Genomic DNA, 23,711 nt, shown 5'->3' with positions numbered 1-23,711 from the left:
TGTTACTGAAGTGTAATGAATAATATATGTCATTTCCAAAAACTTCATCATTATAATTTCTAAGAATTTCAGCATTATACAAAATTCTTGTGAAGTACATGCCACCAGTTTAAAGACAAAATAAATTTATGTATCATAAAACATAGCAATAGGTGATATAATTTACATGAATCATGACACGTTTTAGCCCCGACTTAATTTACAATTAAGGATCATTTACTTACCATGGTGATAATGCAATAAAAAGATAAGAGTGGATGACAGATTCATTTAGGAAATTAAAAGATATTGACTTTAGGATTGATTTTTCTTGGTACATGGGGGTGAGTAGCCAAGAAATACCAGGGATATGGAGGATGTTTACATTTTTATCTTAAGTGCATCAAAATGGCTTTTAGATATAATTTTTGGCTAATTTGGTGAAACTAAGAGAAATGTAATGTAGAGATAGAGTCAGACCTATTTCTGTTTTATTTTCCAATTTTTATTTGACCTCTAAATTTCCTCTCTTCTACTATTTCCTATCTCTTAAGAAACTTAGATTTTAAGTACCATTTTCTGGATTTACAAAGTATATCCTTTCCAAGAACTTACTCATTTATTACATGCATATGATCCCTGTGAGTGAGGCACTATGCTCACTTTATAGACCTGGTGAGTTCACGCATTAAGAAGAAGTAACAATAACTTATCTGATTTATGTGACTAAAGACAGATTAATCGGTGACTTTTACATTTCCAATTAAAAATTGTTTGTCTCCTATGTATATTTATTTAGGGTTAAGGATGAATAGCTTGTTAATTTACTTAAAACTAGAAATTTGAAAGCTTCTCAGATTATGTTATAGTTTTTTTTTTAATTCTTTCTTCTCTTCAAGCTGTAAGTCAAGCTGAAATATTGAAGTCGATCAGAATTAAACTGCTGTCTCCTGGATCCTGTACAACATTCCCCTCACCATGCAAATTTAGTCAACAGAAGGTCAGGTTCAAAACCCTAAAACAACTGTCATGGTAATGATTTTGAAGTAAAGAAACCTCTGACTGGGACTGCATCTAGACATGGTTACCCAGCTAGACTTGGCTATTTAATGATTCTGCCCTCTTGACAGTTGCTTCCATCAAATCAGTTGTGTGATAATCTACTTTAGTTGGCAAAGTAATTTATATTCCCAGCCTATGCAAACATTACAATAACATTATTACTCTTGAGATGTTTACGTTGAATTAAAATTCATGTAACATAAAATTAACCATTGTATCTTATTATTTGTTTTTTATTTATTACTAACTTGGGGGAAGAAGTTCAGAGGATTTTTTATAATAATTGTATAAATGTATGGATATAATGTAATGTGTTTCAGTACATGTATACATTGCGAATTGATCAAATTAGGCTAATTAGCATACTCACCACCTCAAAAGTTATTATTTCTGTTTCGTGAGAACATTTAAAATTCCCTCTTTTAGCTATTTTGAAATATTCAAACATTGCTATTAACTATAGTTACTGGGCTGTACAATCAAACACCAGGGTATACAACTCATCAGCATTGAGCACATTCATAATATTGTACAACCACCATCTCTGTCAGCTTGCAAAACATTTTCTTCACTCCAAAAGAAAAACTTACACCCGTTAAGCAGTCACATGCCATTCGTCACCCCCCACTTCTAGCCTCTGGCAACCACCCATCTGCTCTATGGATTTTCGTATTCTGGATATTTCATACAAATGAAATCATACACTCTGTGGTTTTTTGTGTTTGGCTTTTCCACTTAGCATAATGTGCCTAAGGTATATCCATATAGCATGTTTCCATACTTCATATCTTTTAGTGGCTTAATAATATTCCATTGTTTGTATTTATCACATTTTGTTCACCTATGTATTTGTTGATGAACATTTGGGCTGTTTCCACTTTTTAGATATTGTAGGCAGGGCTGCTATGAACATTTATGTACATGTATTTGAGTATTTGTCTTTCAATATACTAAGTGTCCTACAGGATTTTTTTTTTTGGAGACAGAGTCTCCCTCTGTTGCCAGGCTGGAGTGCAGTGGCCCGACCTCGGCTCACTGCAACCTCCGCATCCCAGGTTAAAGCTGTTCTCCTGCCTCAGCCTCCCAAGTACCTGGGATTACAAGCGCCCGCCACCACTCCCAGCTAATTTTTGTATTTTACTAGAGATGGGGTTTCACCATGTTGGCCAGGATGGTCTCCATCCCCTGACCTCGTGATCTACCCGCCTCAGCCTTCCAAAGTGCTGGGCTTACAGGCATGAGCCACCGCAACCGGCCTGGATTATTTTTTAAAACAGAAGGGGGTTGGCAAAGAAGTGACCAGGAATGCCTGGAGGGTTTCAGTTGAATGTACTCTCGCATGATTTCTTATTCGCTTGTACTGTTTTGTGAATTTTCTCACCATTACATCTGCAGAGTTTATAGAGATGCTTGGAACACAGTAGATATTTTCTAAATATTTTTGATTATCACAAGCTTTATTTTCTTGCTTCATGCTGCTAGTATAACTGTCAAAAATATTGCTCAGCTAATTATTTTTAATTTAAAATGAGAGCACCCTATCTTATCTAGAAAAACAATTTCCACAATTTGCTTAAAATATTTACTTTTCTACTCTCTCTTTTATGAACTTTCACACTTTATTAGATTATCTACCACCTACTACTTTCTTATGTGAAGCTTGTTTTCCTCCAAATCTTTGGAAGTATTTCCAAGGGAGTCTCTAAATAGTAAGTAGAGAAGTGCCTTGACAAGCTTGGGAGATTTCCGTATTTCCTGTTATTGTTAGTGATACCCTTGTTATTAGCATGTTTTATATCTGTCAATTATGTGTCATGTGTTTTGAATTATGTAAGAAGGATTTTACAGCAGCACATATAACAATAGGATAGTTATAACATGCTGCTCTTATTCTTCAGCTGATTTGTTATTTAAACTGAGCCCAGTGGAAAAAGTCGCTTGTATTTTTCCTCTTGGTTTTATGCTTTCCTTTGCATTCTTACAGAACCAAAAGGTTTCTTTGTAACATATGACTGTTCTAAAGAAGAAAAGTGCCATAATATTTAAACTTACATGAGAATACTTTATTTTGAAGCTATCTTACAATAAACGAATTTTTCATAATGGTAAAAAACTGGTATTTTTTGTGAGACACGGGAAAACAATAATTTTTCTGCATCCTAGGCACAAAGGTCTGTTTTTAAATTTTTATTCTCTAGTTTGAATAGGAAGTCAAGATTTGGAAGGAAACAGGGCTGAATCTTATGATTACGGATTCAGGACTTAGAAAACAGGTGTTCATCAAGCTGAAAAGAAAAAAAAAAAAAAAGAAAAGATATAGTCAAGCTTTTCATAGAACCTGTAGAGAAGCCAAGGCTTGTATTTCAGTCATCTGTACAAGAACAATGAGTTATGTTTCAGAACACTTTGTTCATTTGTTGGAGTATAAAAATAGAGAAAAGGATGGAAGAGTGTCTTAGATCTGTCTTCTTAGAGGGTTCTACTGCTGAAGCTAAGATGGGGTAAACATTTTAAGTCTGGATGAATAATTATTTGCATATTTTAATGGCCTTGCCAAGTAGAATCTTCATAGATTTGTGTGATGACTATTTAATTAGCAGAGTGAATGTGTTCAAGATGATCAATCCTCTGGCCCGGGACCATTCCTGTTTTCTCTGCTTTTCATGAGTATTCTATGAAATAAATGAGTTAGATGAGTATTTTATGAAAAATACATTTATCTCAAAAACACTGAGGGCACATACCCACATTTCCATCTTTCAGCTTCTGTTTTCCTGTCACCTGCATCTGAGGATGTGGATGAACTTCACCTCAGGACCATCTAGTTTCTATACAAACCCTCATTCATGCTTGAAGACAATTCAGAACAGCACAACCCAACATTGGGGTCCTATGAATTGTTTGGCTTCTTAACTGTCCTCGACTCTCCTCCTTTGGTTTGGAATGCTAATTTTATTTTAGATCCCTCTAGAAGGGGGCAGATACAGCTTGCAGACCTCTCCAGATCTGATGAGAAGGGTAGTTACTTCAGCTGGATACAGGATGCATATGTACTTAGCCACTGTTTCTCAAACTATGAAACATATATTGCCTCTGGTACATATCACTTCAAAGTTAATTATCAGTTGAAGGTTAAGTTTATTATAACCTTCTAGTGGCTATGACATAGGTATATGGTAATATGCCAACCCCCGCCCTCCACTGAAGGACTCATCGATAGTCCAACCCTAATCACTGTAACCACTACTCCATACACTTCCTATTCACTTAGCTCTTGACATTCTGTCTTGTCAATCTCCCCGTTATTTCCTACCTAGTACCACCTAATTTAAGGTGTCCTGTCCTAGGCTTCACGAGTGATAATAACTGCAAGGATGTGTAGACTAGCTCAGGGTTGTCACAGGCCCTGTGCCATGACCTGTTCAGAATATTTACTTGACCCTGGCTTTTCGAGATTCTAGCTTCGTTTTGTGTGTGGCTCTTTTTATGACAGGTTTGCTACTCCAGTCATTGTGAAAGTCAGCCCTGATTATCTGACTTGTTGCTCAAATGTTGGCTCTTACGTTACTTCTCCCACTATAGTTTCACATTTAGAAAGTCAGTGTTTCCCATCTCATTCCTACTGAAGATCAAAACAGATCCCTTTATTCGGTCCTCGATACCTCAACACTGCCCGTCGCAGAAGAAGAGGGATTATTTCCAGTGCAAGTGCCTCTTCTTGCTTCTAGTCTCCTCTTCTTCACTCTCCTCCCTCTTTTCTATCTCCTTATATGTCCTTGATATACATTGAGGGATTATTAATGAATAAGTAAGAACAAACACACAAACAAATAAAACACGTAAATAAAAGTATAATTTCTATCGTTTTGAGTTCTTTAGGGGACTCACAGTCTTAGCAGGGAGAGATGACATTAATAAAATTCAACAAGCACTAAGGCCACAAACAAAACACCCCATATGTGGAAAACATAGTTGTAGGCATAGTTTGTGTGGGAAGATGAGGCTAAGGAGAACATAGAAATAGTTCTAACACACCCTGCTATTGAATTGCCACCTAGTGGGGAGAATACAGATAATTCATGGCAGCTTAGAGCAATGTGTTAGAAATTTAAATGTGATTGCAACAGGCAGTGAATAGGAAGTCAGTTTACTGAGGTACTTGAAAAATATTTCCTGAACAAGGCATTTAAGCTCAACCTGAAAGGATGAATAGAGTTTTATTTACCAGAGAAATTGGAGAATATTGCAAGATTGATTTCATTAAGCAAAATGCTGTAAAAGCATCTTGTTGTCATGGGTGTTTAAAACTTAATAATTCACCTGGAAGATGTAGATATTTTGATTAAATTGAATAAAGTATGCAGTTTTATTTAAGTTTATGGGTCAAAGATAATTGTTACAATTTTTTCACAATTATCAGCAAAGTCTTTAGTCATCCATAAACATCAGCCAACTGAAGTACAGCAGAGATAACCTTGAGGAAATTAGCATGATTCAGTAGGAATTAAGCAGCTTGGGTTACTAAGAACATTTTTACAAGATGGATGGGCACAGATTTCACTGTTGGATCAAGATGTACTGTTGCTACCTAAATGCTATGTGACTGGCTTTTTGACAACAAACTTAGGGAGAAAATATGATAATGTCTCATTTACAGATGAGAAAAGCAAAGTAAAAGAAGGCAAGTGATTTGTTGAAGGTCATAAAAAAGGTGGTCTGGAATAGAAGTTAAATTAGAACAAGCTCACTCACCAAGTCGTTCAACAATTTTTAAATATAACCAGTAGCTTGGGAGTTTCTTTCTGTTTTCCTTTTAGGACTAGAACGCCTCCCTACTTAACTCACATTAATTCTTTTGTGCTTCTGTTATGTCCTTATCTCTTAATTCTCCTTGAATGTTTTGTATTCTGTCATATTTCTCTGTCTGCACATGACAATATCTATCTTTTTCCCTTGTATTGAATAACTTAATCCCCACAGCAATCCTGTGAAGCAGGGAAGAAATGCTGTAGTTATTTCTGAGATGAGGAAAGTGAGGTTTGAAATGTTAAATGACTTTGTCAAGGGCATCAGGCTTCTATGGAACAAAACAGGAAAAAAAAATTGGACTATTTTTACTGCAAAATGCAGCATTCTTTCAAATCCTTATATGTAGCATTAAGCTGTGATTATGTCTCAGAAACATCCCATATTTATTCAAATTATACTTTATATTTAGACCAACTTTACATTTACAGAAAAATTGGGAATATAATACAGAGAGTTTCTTTCTATCTACTCTTTCCACATAGTTTTCCTTATTGTTACTATGTCACCTTTGCATGGGAATTAGTTACAGTTGATAAACAAATATTGATACATTATTATTTTCTAAAGTCCACACTTTAATCAGATTTTCTTACTTTTTATTTAAGACCTGTTTTTCTTTTTGTTTTGTTTTTCTGTTTCAGGATGCCTTATTATATTTAATCTTCTAAGGCTCTTCCTGGCTGTAACACTTTCTCGGACTTCAACAAGACTTATCACTGTTGATGTTGACCTTGATCACCTGGCTGAAATGGCATTTGTCAGATTTCTCCTCTGTAAAATTACATTTTTGTTCCCTTTCTGTGGTATACCCTTTGGAAGGAAGTGACTATGAGGGACCCACACTTAAGGAATGAGGAGTTATGCTCCCCTTCCTAAGGATAAAATAGCTACAAAAATTATTTGGAATTCTTCTGCATGAAGACATTTGTCTCTTCTCCTCTATTTATTTAGTCAGTCATTAATTTATATCAGTTGGATGCAAAGATATTTATTTTATACTTTGGGCTATAATTTAATATTACTTTATTTTGTTGTTCAAATTGCTCCAGATGTCAACATTGCTATTGGTTTCTTTAAAGTAAAATTCAAATTTAATGTAATTTAATTTAATTTCTTTTTTTTTTTTTGAGACGGAGTCTCGCTCTGTCGCCCAGGCTGGAGTGCAGTGGCCGGATCTCAGCTCACTGCAAGCTCTGCCTCCCGGGTTTATGCCATTCTCCTGCCTCAGCCTCCCGAGTAGCTGAGACTACAAGCACCCGCCACCTTGCCCGGCTAGTTTTTTGTATTTTTTAGTAGAGACGGAGTTTCACCATGTTAGCCAGGATGGTCTCGATCTCCTCAAATTTAATTTAATTTCTAAATAATAATTCTTTGATATGTAGGCAATTGATTTACATATTTGCATATAAATATATATAAAGAATATTTACACAAATATAAAGAAACATATAAAAATATAAGAAATGTCTATATACATATATAGAAAATATATATAGAGAGAGAAAAGGTTTAATTGACTCATCGTTTTGCAGGCTGTACAGCAAGTATGGTGCCAGCATCTACTTCTGGTGAGGGCCTCAGGAAACTTTCAATCATGGCAGCAGGTGAAGGGGAAACAGTATGTCACATGGTGAGGGTGGAAGCAAGAAAGGTGGCTTGAATGTTCTATATTAAACTTATATTCTGTGAGATTGCTATATTTGTCTATTAGTTACAAGGAGTGCTTTTGTCCACTTTTCCTAATTCCCTACATAGACAATCATGTCATCTGTGAATAAAGATTTTTTGTTTCTTCCTTTTAAATCTGTATGCTTTACTTACCTTTTCTTACTTCATTGCACTAGCTAGGACTTCTAGCGCAATGTTGAATAGGAGTAAAGAGAGAAGACATTCTTGCCTTATACCCCATCTTGGGAGAAACAATTAAGTTTCTCACCATTGAACAGACGTTAGCCAAAGAACTTTTGTAGATGTTCTTTATGAAGTTAAGGAAGTGCCCCTCTATTTTTAATTTGCTAAGAGTTTGTATCATGAATGAGGGCTAGATTTCGTCAAATACATTTTCTGAGACAGCTGATATGATCATCTTATTTTTCCTCTTTAGCTTGTTGAATAGGTTAACTATAATGATTGATTTCCAAATGTTGAAACTGCCTTCAATACCTGGGTTAAAGCTCACTTCACCATGGTGTATAGTTTTATTATATATTGTTAGATGCTAGTTACTAATGTTTCTTTAGGAGTTTTGCTGTTTGTGCTTATGAAAGATGTTAGGCCATAGTTTTTCTTTTTTGTAATTTTCTTTCTGATTTTGGTACTAATGTAATGCTGGCCTCGCAGAATGAGTGATTTAGAAAGTTTTCCCTACAACTCAATTTTCTGGAAAAAAATTATAGAGGATTGCTGTATTTTATGTTATTATTTTATTAAAATATTTGGTTCAATTTAAAAGCATCTGAGCCTGGTGCTTTCTTTTTATGGAAGGTTGTTAATTATCAATTCAATTTTATTAACATAAATAGGTTTATTCAAATTACTTATATCTCCCTGTGAATTTTGGTAGTTTGTACCTTTCATAGAATTGGTCCGTTACATTTAAGTTGTCAAATTTGTAGGCAGAGTTACAAATAGGATTCAGTTTTTTCCCTTTAATGTCTCAGGATGATTGGTGATGATCTCCTCTTTCATTTCTGATGTTGGTAACTTGTGTCTTCAATCAAAATTGTTTATTGGTCTTTTGATAAAAACAATTTTTGATTATGTTCATTTTCCCTTTGTTTTACTATTTTCAATTTAACTGATTTCTGTTCTAATTGTTTTCTTTACAGTTGCTTTAAACTCCAATTGCTCTTTGTATAATTTTGTTTTTAAATTTTAATTGCGAGAAAACAGGTGGCATCCCCAGGCACCATTAGACTGCGAATCAATGCTCAGTATTCAACTAAGTTTTTCTGTTTCTTAATCAGTCAAGACTACAATCCAAGGGACCAAAATTTCTTCTAAACTTTTAGAGAACGTGTTATCTTTTTTTGGACATAGATCACAAGTCAAATTTCATTGCTGTGTTCTACCAGTGTGTTGTGTCTCTTCTATGCCAGCAATCACTTCTTGACTGTACAAAATATTCCATTAACATTTAATGCTTCAACCACACTCAACACAGTATTTGGAATGTAGGAGATATTCAATCAACATTTGTCTAATGATTCTGAGTCATGTACTGTGGTGACCTAAAGATGGTGTAAGGCAAACATCAATCCCTTCCAAGTAGAAGTAGCATGCCTGGTCAGCTCATTTCTAGAGGAAAAATACCTTACACACATACAAGGAGGAAAAACAGGGAAAGTTAATGAAAACAGCAAATGTAGAAGAATGCTTCCTTTTCCAGAGTCACAGGAAATCTGTAATGGGGTGATAAAGTTACCACACCTTTACCCCAGTCGAACAGTAATAAATATTTTGATATGTAACTAGGAGTTTATTATAACTTTGCCACTATGGTAAGATCCACCCTCGGTTATCTGGAATGAATGTGCATCCAAAGTCCATATCCATTTCCTTTGTTTGGATATAAAATAGAAAACACTGCCAAAGGGGAAAATCAGGCCATGTACAAAAGCAGCGGCTTCTAAAAGGCAGGGCAATCTGCTTTTATAGTTTAAATTAGCGCTGTCCTGAACATGAAAAGAAAATTAAGTGAATCATTTATAACGTCCACATACAGGAGTAGGCAGGTGATTCTCATTCACATAAGTCATCGCCTACCTTTTCTGAAAAAAATCCCTTTTTTTCTGTTAATTATTTACTTAATCTACTCTTGTCTTTCCTTTCTGAGGGGAACTAAAAACAATACAGTAAAACCAGTTTGCTTTCCCTGTAGGTATCTGAGATAAACATGAAACAATGTAGCTCATCAGACTGAGCTTATCATGCAGCTGGTGGGCGAGAGTTCATTAACTATTCCATTCAGTCATCAGTGTTTCCGAATGATCTATTCTATGTCAGGTCCAAACCATGTGTTTTATGTTGGTTACATAGTTTAGCTAAAAAGCAAACTGATACGGATTGTGTCCCCACTCAGATCTCACCTTGAATTGTAATAATCCCCAAGTTTCAAGGGCAGGGCCAGGTGTTGTCTTGGTAATGACCAAGTCTCATGAGGTCTGATGGTTTTATAAATGAGAGTACCCCTGTACAAGCTGGCTCTTGCCTGCCACCACGTAAGATGTGACTTTGCTCTTCCTTTGCCTTCTGCCATGATTGTGAGGCCTCCCCAACCATGTGGAACTGTGAGTCAATTAAACCGCTTTCCTTTATAAATTACCAGTCTCAGGTATGTCTTTATTAGCAGTAAGCGACTCATACATAAACCAAACAAACACCATATTAAACTAGAAAAGCTCTCTAAAGAATGATAGAACATGGCAAAGCCAACATTGAACCCAGGCTATCTAATCTCAGTGCTTATCCTTACTGACTTTCACATATTATGGACTTTCTTTCTCATGTAATATTTAAAGAATATTAGATGTAATGAATGCCTGGTCTGGAATATTTGGTAAATATTTCCTGCATGAAGAAACTAGTGAAAGATAAAATAACTTTCAATAATATTAGAATACTAAAATTATAAATACAATCAAATAAGACTTTCTATTGTCAAGAAACTCTATTGCTGTGGGGAGGGGGGGCATGAATCTTTAATTTTTATGTAATCAGATGTGTGACTTTATACAGATTAACCAACAGTTGCAGGAACCCAAAAGAAATAGCATTAAGTAGGCCTGGAGGTAGTGAGATAGATTTATAAAGAAAAGTTGACATTTGAGTTGGACCATAAAGTTGAATATGATTTTACCAGATGCAAACTACATAATGGCATTCTCCGCAGATGGATTGAATATGCGGACATTGAGGTAAGATGCAGTTCGGTGCATAAAGGGAACAGTTGGTATTTCTAGGTAAATAGTGAATAGAGTTCATAGTGGCTGAGACTGTCAAGAGATATCATTAGGAAAAGTCTAAACTTAGATTACTCTGACCGTGTGAATTTGAGGGTAATGGTGCAGTACCAGGCCTGTAACAGGTGTTCAATAAATGATTTAGAAATGAATCCTCTGATCTTTCAGGTAATGAGGAGCCCCTAGAGTGTTTAATTACAGTTAAACCCTACAAAGATCCTACTAGCTCCTGAGTAGTAGAAAAAGAAAAGCGCAAGAGAATAGAAGGGAGTCTGTGCTCAAGGAGAGGTACTGACTGTAAGACTGAGGTTCGGAACCCAAGAAGCATTTCACAGACTGAACCACAAGGATTGCTTATGTATCGAACGGGAAGGAAAGTGACAGTCTCCAACACATTCTACGTGATGCTATTTTCAAAGGAGGAAAGAATAAGGAAGTCCATGTCTGACACAGCTATACAAATAATAATTTTTATAATCATACGTATCCCCTAGTGAGTAAGAGTGAAGCCAAAGACCTTAGAGGAATCCCTGCTGGCACAGATATACATAAAATGATAATAAAAAATAAAAACAGGATGTTTCTATGGTAGCCTCTTACATGGTTTCTTCTCTATCATCATTTAGAATAAAAGTGGCAACTAGTTTTTCTTCAAAAAACATACATAATGAACAGAAGAGATACCTTCAACTGCTTTTCTTATTAGAAAAAAAAAAAGAAAAAACCCACAAAACTCTTCACATAAACAACTCCCTTTAGTCCATCCACCTCTCCTCCTTCCCCTGACTAGGAGAAGTGTCCAGACTCCAACATGGCTTTTATTAGACCAAGACTATGTTCCTAGAGTGACCCCAGCATACCCCCACCTCTTAAAATACCTGCCTGAAAAGATTGCCAAAGAGTTTACTGTTGGTTCTAGTCAATATATGAACATGGGCTGACTTCCCATTTTCTTTAGAAAACTTACAATTTAACATTCTTTCCCTGCCCCATTGAGATGCATCTCTTGTAACCCAGGAATGTCTTTCTCAAAAACCTGGAAGCCATCCTTTTGAAATGTAATTATCGCCACAGATGGAAACCCTGTCTCCCAATCTCTGTGATGTTAAGGGTAGGAGCCTAACTTCAATAAACACCTTTAGCAAACACAGATCTCTGAGTCACATCGGCCACCCCCCAGCAGCATTTTAAAAGCCTCCTTCCTATCTTTTGTTTCAATGAAGTTAAGCTCAGTTTATAGTAACCTCTCTCTGTCCTACTGCAATAACTGGAAGAAAATTTGTCTCATGTCAACATGAGTTCAGCGCAAAATTTTTCTTTTGCATGAGCTATCTGTATACTTGCCCTCTACCCTGCTTTGAGCAGCCCTTGACATATACAGGGCAATCTACAAATATTTGTTGGGCAATTTTAAAAGTAAATGATTTATTTTTAAACTTAACATTGCTTCTGAAAAGACATTGAAATATTTCAAGCATCGTCATTCCAATTTGGATTTTTTTTCTAATTAAAATTAGGTTTTGCAAGTCATTGTGTTGTCTCTGATTGTTTACTTGATAGCAGGGAAAGATATCCTGTCTCCTGCAGAGGGGATTTCCTCTCCTACACTGCTGATTAGAAGATCAAACAAAATGACCTCCACATCAGTCTTTGCCATCATACTCATTTGAGTTCTGATTTTCCCTTGATGTTAGAAGTGATTCAATTAATAGCATACATGGTGGTATATTGTAATAAGGAAGTGAGTTTGGATCAAAGGGTCACATTTAGTTGAAGCACACAATGACTGCTTTTTTGACTGTTACTAAGGTTTGCTTTGCTCTCACCAAAACTCCTGTTAAAATTTGATACCCAATGTGGCTGCATTGCATTGACAGATGGGTCCTAGTGAGAGGTGTTTGCGTTATGAGCGTGGATCCTTCATTAATAGATGAATGCCCTCCCATGAGGATTGAATGAGTTCTCACTCTCACTAAAATGAATTAGTTCCGGGATGAGCAGGTTGTTAAAAATAGTCCGACTTTCTCAGTTTGTTTCTCTCTCTTCCTTCCTCTCTTGCCATGTGACCTCCTTACACATACCAGTTTGCTTCCCTTTTTGCTTTCCACCATGATTTGAAGCAGCCTGATGCCTACAACAGCTGCAGATGCCCAATCTTGAGCTTTCCAGCCTCCAGAATCATAAGCCAAATAAAACTCTTCTCTATAATCAACCCAGTCTTAGATATTTTGTTATAGCAACACAAAACACACTAAAACAACTGGATTCCTCTTGTTAGACATTTTCATCTGAAATCCCTACATCTCCAGGCATTGGAACTGGCTCCTGTATGCATATATATTTTAGACCATGTGTTAGATAAGTACTTCAGAACAGTCTTGGCTCATCATGCATTTCCTGAAACCTCTAGTAAATATTGCAAACTACTGTCATTCCAGTCACTCCGTTGGACATTAAGGATACAGATGAAAGACTCAAGGAACTCATAGGTTGATTAAAAACAAGTTATATCAGAGAATAATAGGAACCATGAAAGAAGTAGAAGCACACAACACGGGCAATCACCTGTTTGAAGGTCTATGACCTTCTTGACAATCACTGAGTGAGATCAAATCGACAAGAATCTGCACCTAGAGTTCTTTTTAGGTGAAAAGGCACTTACTTTCAACAATAAACTCAGAAGGGAAAAGAAAACTTTACTTCAGCCGCTAGATGATAATATGAAATAGATCCATCATATATATTAGAATAGCAGCTTATTTATTCACGCTGACTTTGGTCTCATGTCGAAGAAGGTCAAAGCACTCTTCCCATTTGCCCTCTGTTAAAAGCTTTCAAAAATGACCCGATGAAAGGTGGGGTTGCAGAGTGGAAAGGATCAGTTCTTTAGAATTTATAAATGCACTAAAATAGAATTCAAACTTTTGCTGCAGTACATTACAGATATAGAAACCTAGAATTGTAAATAATAGAAATGTGGCATCAGAGGCCCCTTTGAAATTATCTGAAGCTATTTTAAAAATTACTTTATAGTGGTGGAAACTATTCTTATAAAAGCATTCATAATGGGCCCAAGAACTATTTAGAAACAGAACTGTCCTAAATTCAGCTTTGGGGTGCAGGGAAAATATAGGCAGATTCTCCCTCACATTTGAGATTTTCTTCAAAGTAAAGGGGTTCCATCAGCATAAAACCCCTGCCTCTGTTTGCCCCTATCTTTCCTCCCATGGGAGATGGATTGCTTATCTAATTAGTGTATGCAAAAGCAAGCCCAGGGCATATTTAGCCAAGGTGCTCCCTTCTTTTTCTTTGGGGCAGACCTCCTTACGTAAGGCATGAATTTTTATAGCTGTTGGCTATGCAGTGAGCTCATTCCAGAGACCAGGCAGTCTGGGAATGGACTATGGTGCCCCATGGCTGCCGGGATGAGAATGAAAACTCTAAACTCTAAGTTCAGCATTGGGAGGCCCACTTGACCAATATTTTCTCCATTAGTAATAGTAATATTTTGATCTCTTAATAGGATCATGCTGATAAACTAACGCTTGACTCTAGGAAAAAAAAATCAGACTTGCAGCATCTGCAGACTTCTGTGGTATAAATACCTCCACCTAGACTCATTTCATTATGTCCATGACGTCAATGAATGAGGACTTGAAAAGACATGCACACAATTAGCTCTCATAAGGTTACACAAGACAGATTCAGCTCACACTGTCTCTTTCCCATCTTAGTCTTTTGCCTCATTCCTCAATGGGTGCAGAGCTCAGAGGGAAAAAGTGTTATTTAGCAGGCTCTCTCAAACACCAGTATTTAGATTTCTTGATTTATAGTCAAATGCATTTCCCACTATACCACAGAGTCACTTGGAAACTGGAGTTTCACTGCTCATTATATAATCAAGCATATAAGCAGTTTATATATAAATATATATAGTGTATACCTAGTATATAGTGTCTTGTATGTATGTAGTGTATGTATTTGAATGTACACAAATATGTAGTGTGAGTGTGCATATATGTACACACATGTAGTGTGTAAAACTACATATGAAGTGGTTGCATAGGTATACATATATTGTTAAAACTTACTGAGCATTTTAAATGACTGGATTTGAGCCTATGTAAATTTTACCTCCATAAAGTAAATTTTTAAAAGTTAATTTGTTCACTTGAACAAAATAGAAATATTAGATTAAATGAGGCACAGAAACCACTGAGATGATAATGGGTGGTTGTTTTATTGCATCTGAATCTTCAGCTTGGCTTAATTCCATGCTTTTATTATGTGACTTTGCTATTACTTCAGTGATGTTGAGTGCCCATTTGTGCTAATTTGTTTTTTTTTAAAAAGAGAAATAAATGAAAAACAACCGTGGAACATTGCCAATAAAAATTGTTATTCAAAAAGAGTGATACAAATAGCCAAACGGTGTACCATCTATAGACATTAATCTTCTTCAAGCTGTAACAAACACCTCTGATTCTTGAACTGGCTGGGATATTTTGATGAGATAAAATTATACATTACTTGTCCTTGGCAGCAGATATCAAACAGTTGAAAATTGTATTAGGTTTATAATTAAGATATTACTTTGACATCGAAACCTCTTAGTGGACTAGATCTCAATTAACTTCCTGAACTCCTGGCTCCTTAATTGATCATCTCACCTTTGTATTTTAAACAGAAGTTTGTAAATATTGTTTTTCTTTTCACCAGAGCTGTGACTTCTGTTTTCCTCCTTCCCCTGGGCTATATTGCCAAGTTAATTGATATCATATTATATCTCCATCACTGGAATTATAACCATCCGGCTTCTGGATACACATCCATATATATTATGCATACACAAATGTTAAAAAACCTGAAATATATACACACATATATATTTATATATGCACATATATACACATACATATGTACTTATGTATTTTAAGTTTTTAGCCTAATAGTTTATATCACAAGATACTTTTATATCATCTGAAATATCTGCATCTATTACTGAATAAAATCACCTGATGTTTAAGTTACATTTTCAATTACATATAAGTAAACTCCTACAATAAGCATATATAGACACATTTGGTCATGCGGGGAGGTATTCATGATTGACGAAAGTGCTACTTTTAACCAACTGCCTAGAATTTGCACTCCTGTCTCCTAACTGTCCCTGTAGGGAGCGCTCCGTTCACAGCAACAGGGCTGCCATTACTGAAAGCAACTCTGAAACTGCAGTTTTTGAGGAACTGCCTTTGGTGCTGACACTTCTCTATGCTAACCAGTGACAACGCTTGGCAAAATCTTGGTCCTTTGAGAGTTCACTGAATATCTCGAAACTGCCAAAAGCGTTTGGAATCAAGAATAATGAAGATGGCTGATGGGAAGCTGTGGACACTGCTTGAAATCAGTGACTCCGTGGTACTATAGCACCATGAGGCTTTATTTTGCTCTGCGGCTTCTAACCTGAGTCTGAAGTCAGGGCCAAATGCAGAGTTCACAACATGCTTTGAGCAAATGCATATGAAATCTCTTCTTAATTGCCTTCTTTGGCTACACTAAAAATATTTATAATCATTGGAAGCACATTCACTTTTCTCTCTTATTTTTAACCTCTCCTGGAAGATCCCTGATTAATGAAAATGGAACACAATAACTCTTCAGCTTGACAAAATGTAGTCTATATTTTCTATTTCACTTCCATGGAATTACAATTTTAAATCTTTATGTACCTTAAATGTGAATGGGGTACATAACTCCTATGACCCGAAGTTTTGGTGAAGATGAAGTGATAACACATGTAAAACACCTGATCCGATATCTGCATAAAAGGTGTGTGCAATATATGTTATGATCTTTTCCCCACTCTTCTCTCCTTCACCTAATAAAACTTTTGGGGTATTCCAACATTTGAAATGATTTTGTTAATCCAACAAATGATAAATGTTATATAATAATAAAAAAAAAAACATTGCAGCCAATTTCTACCCATCTTAAAGCAGAAATGCCAACAGTTTTAGGGATGTTTGTGCACTGCATGTAACACTCTTTTGTTCCCACACAGAAAACTCTTTAGCTTTGTCTAATACCAACAAAACAGCTGAACGTGAAGTAAAACATTTTTGTAACATTTATATCCTTACATTTTGGTAGGTGATGATAAAATACGGAAGAAAATAGGGGCATTTCAGACACATTTAAAAATAGAAACATATTTTGAGTTGATTGGTTGAAAAATGATTTTGTTTTATTCTCTTAATTTTAGGGATGACAAAGAAAACTGGTAAGCAAAATATAGGCCAGGCTTTTCAAACAGTATTTCATTTCAAAAAATACTGTTTGAAAATAAAATACTGTTCCATTTCAATAATGAAGAGAAGGTGCTGCAATGCTAATTATGCAGAGTTTGAACTGAGCTTGTACCTGAGCTGAAGTTACAGTCCTGAGGATCCCATTGCTTCAGGGGTCTCCCATTTACAGGCAATGTGTGCTCAGTGTGCACTACACAGTGACTACATTGTGAACACAAATGGCAGAATTGCAGCATTTGCATGAACCTGCCAGTCTATGCTGCATTTTCTCACACAGGGTTCATAATAACCATAAAAACTTTTTTCAACCATACTATTCTACAGGTAACAGATGAAACCGCCTTTCCAAAGGAGTGACTGTTTTAAGTGAATAATTTAATTATATAGACGTATTTTTGTTTCTAAGAGGAAGGCATGGTTTTGATGTGTCTGTTTGGGAAAGTGGACCAGAATTGAAAAGGCATTCTGAGAATTCCTTGACAAACGTCATGTTTTGCTTGATGATTCGCATTTACGGAGGAAAGCTTAGAATGGCCTCACCAGGCACCTGCAGAGGAGATTCTCACCATTTATTTTTTATTTTGCATCCTTGCTCTTACATGTAGGAGCACTGCCTGTTGTGTCTTGCTACAACAGGAGTCCCCCATCTCTGGGGAGTGGAGATTCTACCTCTTTATCTTAGTTGGCATTAATGTTACATTTCCTGGAATTATTTTTGAGGAAGTTGAAAAGTCTGTATGGGGGGAAGGTGGGAGGGAGAGATGATTTAAGAGCTAACTGCATACATCTGAGGGAGAAGATATGTATGGCTTTTCAAACACTTTAATGGAACATTGGTGTGGAAAGAGTCTTCAGGATATGACCCTGATGGCCTGGGATTCAGATAAGAAGAGTAAGTGTTCTCAGAAATAAAATCATGCGAGAGTATATGGTAGAGAAATGGCCATGCTCAAAATGAGACATGGGATTTCTGAAAGACAAGGCATCCGAGAGATAAATCTTTCAGATTCTTTGAAGGGTGGAGCTACCTAATATTTAATTATAAATTATGTGTTGATTGGATCTTTGCTGTTACCTACTTGGCATTAACTCCCAAATTTAATTAAATTCTACTTGAAGAAATGATCCTGTCAGAACAGTGCCTTGAGAAAATCAAAGTAAAATAAATTTTGTTTAATCTTTTGGTCAATTTTTGGTACTGAAAAAGAGAACAGCTATAAGAAACATAAGGGGGAAAATAAAAAGCCGAGAGAAAGCCAAATATTGAGTAGGAAGACATTATAAGAAACACAAGCTCTTGTAAATGCTGGAAAATAGTAGGAAGTGAGTGAGTGATGCTGAGTTGTCCACTATTTCTATATGAAATTGGATTCATTTTCATTAAGTTCCATCATTCTGTGTAAGTCCAGTCTAGAAGGCTTGGGGATGTCTAGGAAGATGACATGTTGATAGCAATTTCACTGTTTCCACTTTGGGTTTATTACAAGATTATTCTCAATTACCTCTACTTTTTCAGATGTGGACATAGCTCTCCAGAGGCTAAACATACAATCCAAACTCCTAAGAATGCCATAAAAAACGTAGAGGCCCAACCTTCTTTTCTCACCTCATTATCTAAAACTTTCTCACCCACACTCTATGTTTTAACAGTTAAGACTTTTCAATAGTCCTATTTAATTTAAAAAAAATCCAAATTTGATCTCTGAAACAACAGGAGGTAATGACACCATTACTGTAGAAAAACAAAAACACTTTTGAGATGGCATTCACAATACCCTTCTTCTGGGAATAAATTAGTATTAGTGATTTTCTGCTGCAGTTTAATAAGATTAAGCTATATTCACCAACCCACCAACCCAGTTGACTGCCAGCTTACTGTTAGTCAAGAATCCAGTGCCCTTTAAGGAGACTTTCTTTTCTTCTAGTATTTAACATGATTATTGATATTTAATAGATAATCTAACAAAGCTACCTGTTCCTTCTCTTGCCTGGTGAAATACTAACCAAGAGTAAATCTTTGAATTGGCCACTGGAGGCTTTTAAAAAAATCTGTCCTGCAAGACTAATAAAACACTGGCCAATGCTTATAACTAAATTGTCGGAAAAGTTTTCTTTAATATATGCCAGAGAAAATTATAGTTGCTTCAAAGCAACCAAATGCAAATCTGGAACCCAGATATTGCTGGAAGCTAGAATTACAAAACATGTTTTGGAAAACAAAACATTATGTATATATTAATACATACACATAAAAATAATAGATAATATTGTGAGGTTTGAGAAAATATATCTTAGAATTCCCTGTTGGAGTATATTATCCACCTGCACTGTATGACATAATAGCTACTAGGCATATGTGGCTATTTAACACTGGAAATGTTACTTCTACTAATTGAGATTTTTTTCTAACACTTAAACCCTTACATTTTGCAGATATAAATGTTGTACATTTTGCTGTAAGTATAGAGTACATTTGATTTTAAAAACCATTACTAAAGCAGAATTCAAAGCATCTGACAGTGTTTATATTGATTACATGGTGAAATAATATTTTTAATATATTAAATTATAATACATTAATCAGTAAAATTAATTTTAGCTTTTTCCTATTTTTTGATGTGACTACAAGAAAACTGAATAATATGCAGGTAGTTTGCATTTGTAGTACAGGTTATATTTCTGTTGGATAGTACTATTATAGATAAGATGTTTTCCCACTTTGAGTTTTTATTTCATTTATTTTTACCTTTCCTCTTATCTTTAAGAGGGCTTGCTAAAAATTGTGGAGGAAGTTTTAACTCAAGTTGGTGTCAGATGGTAGTAAATGGAGCCTTCTATCTCTTGACAAACTAACAAAGAAAAAATTTACTGGAATTAAAGCACTGCGATATTTTTTTTGGTTCCAGTTTTTCAGCAAATGTTTACCAAATTTCTAATATATACTAAGCACAGTGCTCCATCCTGGGGATACAGTGAGTAAGCATGAGGGTGTGTTTTTCTCCCCTCTTTGCAGAGTAAGTGCATGACAGGTATAACATTTATGAACAGCAGCATGGAGCAATATCATACAAAGAGGTCCTGTGTGATGCTATTGGGAAATATCCAGTAATCTTGGTGAATAACCCAGAGAAATAACTAGATTGGAGAGTTTTGAAATGGACTTTCTGATATAGTATTTTTTTATCCTGATGCCTTAGGATGGAGATATATATATACACCAAGGAAAGAGGAATTCCAGGTAAGAATTCTCTTTAGTTAAGGGTCATTCCTAGAGAGAAATTCAGCCAAAAGTCATCAGTAGCCAACCTTTGCAAGTATGAGTCAAAGAGAGAAGCAACAAACTTTCACTCACTGCCCACTGAAAACATCTGAGCTTGAATCAGATCCTGGGCTTTAATTTGACTAAGAGTCCTGAATATTCATACGGCCTTCACTTGAATTGTAGTTATTTGATTATTACCTGGATCTTTAATGTCCAAAAGGGATGAGGAGATGGGATCTTATCTAACACTAATCAGGAAAGTTGTGGAATTGTTCTATAATTCTAAACAAGAAAAAGTACCATTTTAGAGAGTAAATTTGAAGTAGCAATGGAAGCAAGAATGAAACTAGCTTTTGTATTTACCTTTGAAAGCCTAGTTTGGTCAATGAAAGCAGTTTCACATTTGGTATTATACTGAAATTACTAGGTCACAGGCATGCTTCTCTGCTCTCATTTTAAACTCATTCAGACCTTAATGTTTCCATCTTCGTGTGCTGAAAAATGATTCAATGTTGGGTATACACTAGTCATGCAATACAGATGTTTAAGAAATGAATAAATACTTTTAAAGTGTGTTTGTAAGTGTGTGTAATGTTTGTGGAAAAGATGTTATTTAATAAAAATTTTAGAATACATACCTGAGCCCGGAATATATTCAGTAAATATACTTAACAGTTGGGAAGTTGGAAAGGTAATTTGTCATAGTTTATCAGCAGCAATGAACTGCTAATCCCACATAGAATTCAGAGGTCTAAGGGAATGAAGTGTCTTATGCCCTTATCAACACTTATGAGTGAATATTTAGCAACTAAGCTAATCAGAAAGGGCTTACATCATCAGAATTAATAAGGATTTAAGACACTTGATTGAGTCAAGGGACATTTTTCAAAGTTATCTGCCACGTGCTATTGATCTCTCAGCAATTCATTAAACACCTAAAGCAAACACTGCCGTGAGCCAGCAGGACAGTGGATGGAAATGCTGAAGATTTACAGCTCCAGTGAATCTCATCCATCAGGTATATTCTTTGCCTCTTGTCCAGCCCCAGCTTCATCCCAGACTATTTTTATTTTAACTTCTGTTTTAGGTTCACGGATACATGTGCAGGTTAGTTATGTAGGCAAACTTGTGTCATGGGGGTTTAGTGTGTATATAGTCACCCAGGTACTAAGCCTAGTACCCAACAGTTATTTTATCTGATACTTATCCTTCTCCCACCTCCTCCCTCAAGTAGGCCCCTGTGTCTGTTCCCTTCTTTGTGTCCATGTGTTCTCATCATATAGCTCCCACTTATAGGTGAGAATATGCCATATTTGGTTTTCTTTTCCTGCATTAGTTAGCTAAGTATGATATCCTCCAGCTACACCCATGTTTCTGCAGAGGACATGATCTCATTGTTTTGTATGGCTGCATAATATTCCATAGTGTATACGTACCACATATTCTTTTTCCAATCTACTGTTGATGAGCATTTAGCTTGATTTCCTCCAAGGACAGGAACTCATTCTTTTTTATGGTTGTATAGTATTCCATGGTGTATATGTACCATATTTCCTTTATCCGGTCTGCTGTTTATGGACATTTAGATTGATTCTAGGTCTTTGCTATTGTGACTAATGCTGCAATCAACATACATGTGCATGTCTCCTTATGGAAGAATAATTTACATTTTGGGGAGTATATACCCAGTAATGGAATTTCTGGGTTGAATGGTAACTTTGTTTTTCAGTTCTTTGAGAAATTGCCACGCTGCTTTCCACAATGACTGAACTAATTTACACTCCCACCAACAGTGTCTAAGCATTCCCTTTTCTCTACAACCTCATAAACATCTGTTATTTTTTGACTTTTTTTTTTTTTTTGAGACAGAATCTCACTCTGTCACCAAGGCTGAAGTGCAGTGGCACAATCTCAGCTCACTGCAGCCTCCGCCTCCTGGGTTCAAGTGATTCTCCTGCCTCAGCCTCCTGAGTATCTGAGACTACAGGTGCCCATCCCCACACCTGTCTAATTTTTGTATTTGTAGTAGAAATGGGGTTTCACCCTGTTGGCCAGGATTGTCTCGATCTCCTGACCTCATGATACACCCTGCTCCGCCTCCCAAAGTGCTGAGATGCATGAGCCACCTCTCCTGGCCTTGACTTTTTAGTACTAGTAATCCTATTGCAGACCTCTTGTCCCACTGTTTGTTGCTATTTCCTAGTCCTCTCTGTATGCTCAGAAGGTCTCTTAGTGACTGATGGAAAGTCAGGTAAATAGAAGGATATCCAGTACAAAGGTTGAGAAAATCATGCAACATGATGGCCTTTTTCCCTAAAGCATATTTGGCCAGAAGAGAATTCTGGATGGGAGGTCAAACAGTGTTTTCCATATTCTTTCCATATTCTTTTGTTAGTTCACCTATTTGCATCCTGCCCCACTCCCCACCATTGCAAGTCCAAGTTAAGCCATGCCTCTTATGAAAAATCATCCACAGCCACCCTGTCTCATAGCCATATGCTAACTGCTGCTAATTGCATAATACAGGTGCATCCTTTAAGATACCAGGAAATACAAAAATTAAAGAAACATCATACTTAAGCACGAATAAAAGTTAAGGGTGATATTGAAAGTTGGTGAAGAAATTAAAATTACTTAATTTTTCTTTTAAGTAGACAACAACTGATAGACATATCCAATCTCCTAATTAAATAATGGCAGTTAAGTAGTACATGGAAGAAAGAAGATAGATAAAAAGATAGACAGACAAATTCAAAATTATGTTTAATAACCATGTTTCCATTAACAAGATCCTCTTTTTCTGGATCATTTACCAATTTACCAATTAGCCACCTACACTGCCAACAAGTTTGCTACCTAATTGAGGAGAGGAGACTAACGGGAGCCAGGCCACAACGTGAGAGATGACAGCCTACAGTAGGTGACATCTGAACACAGAGTCATGACACAGCTGAGCCCAGCTCTGAGGGAGGCACTCGTTGCTGGCCAGGAATATCAGCAGAAGGGACTCTTTTGGAGCTAATGCTTATGACAGGCTGAGTTGTGTCTCCTCGATATTCATACATTGAAATCCTAATCCCGAGTATCTGAAACTGTGACTATTTTCAGAGACGGGGTCTTTTAAGAGATAACTAAAATGAGGCTTTAGGGTGGGCACTAGTTCAATATAACTGGTGTCTTTATAAGAAGAGATGTGGACACAGAAAAAGAGGAAAGACGATGTGAAGATACAAGGAGAAGATTGCCATCCATAAGCCAAGGAGAGGGGCCTTCAAAGAAACGAAACCTGTCAACACCTTGACTTTGAACTTTTAGCCTCCAGAATTGTGA

Source organism: Macaca fascicularis, chromosome 5 (assembly GCF_037993035.2).
Source record: "Macaca fascicularis isolate 582-1 chromosome 5, T2T-MFA8v1.1".
Classification (NCBI taxonomy): domain Eukaryota; kingdom Metazoa; phylum Chordata; class Mammalia; order Primates; family Cercopithecidae; genus Macaca; species Macaca fascicularis.
Note: the sequence above shows the minus strand (reverse complement) of the source record.